General features: G+C 43.4%; 1 pseudogene; it reads right to left on the bottom strand.

Annotated features, from left to right (window-relative positions):
* The window catches only part of LOC134442922 (NACHT, LRR and PYD domains-containing protein 3-like), a 61,561-nt pseudogene extending 58,914 nt beyond the window's left edge, over positions 1-2,647 (bottom strand).
* Positions 2,648-2,863: the final 216 nt, after the last annotated feature.

Below are 2,863 nucleotides of genomic sequence, written 5' to 3'. Positions count from 1 at the left end.
GTTAAGCTCACGGAAAGGAAGAGGAAATATGTAGTGGACATCCTGATTGGCTTTTTCTTCAGCCCAGTCCAGAATGAACTTCTGCACAGAGACTGTTTTCCCAATGCCAGCCACTCCCTTTGTCAGCACAGTTCTAATGTCCTTCTCTTGTCCAGGTAAGGATTTAAAAATATCATTGCATTTGATTGGTTTGTCATGCATAGTTGATCTCTTGGATGCTGCCTCAATCTGTCTGACCTCATGTTCTTCATTGACTTCTCCACTGCCCCCCTCTGTGATGTAGACCTCTGTGTAGATCTCTTTGAGGAGTGTGGGGTTTCCTTGCTTAGAGAGTCCCTCAGTCAAACACTGAAATTTGTTCTTCAGAAGGTATTTATGATCTTGTGGTATCTCACACATCTGTTTACATCTGTGACTGAAGAAAAAAATGATTTAACTTAATTTAATCAACTTAAATAAGAGAGTTGTACAGTGATGCCTCACATTCACACCTTTAAGTGTTTACTGCACTGGTCTCTAAACTTGTGGCCCGCCATGAGGTCCTTAAAAATAAAACCATAAATGCGCCTATTTGTGGCCAGGCGCGATTTGCAATCACAAAAACGTCAGTGACCTCTCCTAATCATTCACATATAGTTAAATCTTATACTAACAGTCTCATGACAGACATTGACAATGAGGGAAAATGGTGAAGTGCAAGTCTGTTGTCTGCTAGACATCTAGACTAGCCGTTAATTATCATTGCGTCAACCTCGGACATCACACCATTCGCAATTGTGCTGTGTCGAAGCACTCTCCTCTCTTCTGGTTGAAAATGAGGACAATTCTCTCCTACTTTTATGTATTTAGGAGGCCAGATACATTTTGTCTTTTGTTTACTCACATTTATTTTAAGTTTGGATGACAATTGTCCCGTATTTGGAAGCATTTATGCAAGGTAGCCTACATGTAGAGACGTTAACGGAACTCAAGCTCCAGAGAACAGTCGTGACCAAAAGAAGGGAGGACAAAAACTAAACCAGTTCCTTAAAAATGTCTTGGAAATATAGAGCCAGGTAGAAGATTTGCTGAGTATTCCTGAAGGTCAACGTTGCCTGGGTTCAGCCTGCGCGCCATGGTGAGCCGCGCCCTTTCTATTAGGCTAAACCTGGAGTCATGAGGCGTGAAGCGCACAATTATTTAAGCCGGGTCATCAGAGTTTTCTCAACTCTCTTCTGTTTGCAGATGTAAACGATTCTCCTTTGCTTCTATTTTATGTCTTTGTTATAGGCCTATCAGCTTTGCTTTGTCTTGCACTCATAATAATCAAGGTCTGGCTGATCGGATCTGTAATAAGGAAGTGTCGTATTATGCGAGGTAATTTATCTGAGAGCATGCGCGCCACGCAAGCATCTGAGAACAGTAGGCTACCTTGCCCCACCCTACCCCTAACCCGAATTTCAGATATGTCCAGGAAACATACGTAGGCTAGTAGTTAGGCAGAATAGGGTTTAATAATCCTGATGGCCCACCTCATACCCCCGACTGCCTGTAATCTGCACTCACGGTGAGCGTGTTTCCCTCTGTTCAACCAGAAGAGTCTTGAGCTCTCAGTTATGCAGTTAGAGCACTCTGCCCTCTGTTAATGTGGACGATTCTCCTCCCCTGCACTGTTATGTATTTGTGATATCATCTTCTTTGTTATGTGAGATCATTTGAGCAGAGAATGCATGATACGTCGGGAATGCGTTGGAGGAATAATAACATGATTTTTGAAAACGACCGCAAAAATAATGGAATATATAGACGAGCATTCCTGGAAACTAAGTATTTTATCTGCCTGGGTGCCAACTGTGGCATGGGCTTGCGTCTTCTCTGTTCAGGCAGTCGTGAGATGCAGCGCACGAGTTCAATGAGATTTAATCGCTATGGAAATGACTTTTCCTCGACCGAATTGGGATTTTAGCGCACATATAGACCTATATTTGTTTTAGGTCTTGTCATGTAAATCTCTCTCTCCCTCCCTCCGTGGCTGAAGTGGCTCTGCTGGAGAGCACGTTCAGCAGTTGAACATGCATTCAGCAGTTGAATGTGTCTCTCTCTCTCTCTCTCTCTCTCTCTCTCTCTCTCTCTCTCTCTCTCTCTCTCTCTCTCTCTCTCTCTCTCTCTCTCTCTCGTTAAATTGTCCACAGTTGGTCTTACATTTATTCCTGGCACTATAGTGCAACAGCTAATAATAATATTTTAATATTTCAAAAGTGGGTCTATATACATTTTTAGTTATTATTGTTATTATTATTATTATTTTTAATTGGGGGGGGGGGGGGGGGGGTCTGGCCCGCGGCCTCGCTTGCTCTACATTATTTGACCCTTGGAGAAAAAGGAAAAAGTTAATTGGAGACCACTGGTTTACTGTGTTGTATAATTACTAAGCGATGAGCAATCCTTTTGGGTTCCATTATGAGATCCTCAAAAAAAGTTAAACAGGACAGCTGCTCACACACACACCCACCCACACACACACACACACACACACACACCCACCCACACACACACACACACACAAACACGTACGCACACGCACAGGACAGCAGCTCACCTTGTCTTTCCAGAAGCTTCCTCTTCTCTACTTCCCATCTCCTTTGCATTACCATCTGATCTCTGCTGTGTGAGACTGCAAGGGAAGTTAATTAATCAAGTTAATCTGCTCTCATCTCTCAGTAAGCACACATTATGTTATCGCAAAACACAGACACAGACGCAAACCCACACAGACGCAACCCCCCCCCCCCCACAGAAACACGCACACACACACACACACTGTGTGCTTTGCTTACTTCTGATAAGAGGAGTCTCCTTCTCCAAACCTCAGTGGTAGAATCAT

This window comes from Engraulis encrasicolus, unplaced genomic scaffold, assembly GCF_034702125.1.
Source record: "Engraulis encrasicolus isolate BLACKSEA-1 unplaced genomic scaffold, IST_EnEncr_1.0 scaffold_26_np1212, whole genome shotgun sequence".
Lineage (NCBI taxonomy): Eukaryota > Metazoa > Chordata > Actinopteri > Clupeiformes > Engraulidae > Engraulis > Engraulis encrasicolus.
This window is presented reverse-complemented; position numbering and strand designations above follow the sequence as displayed.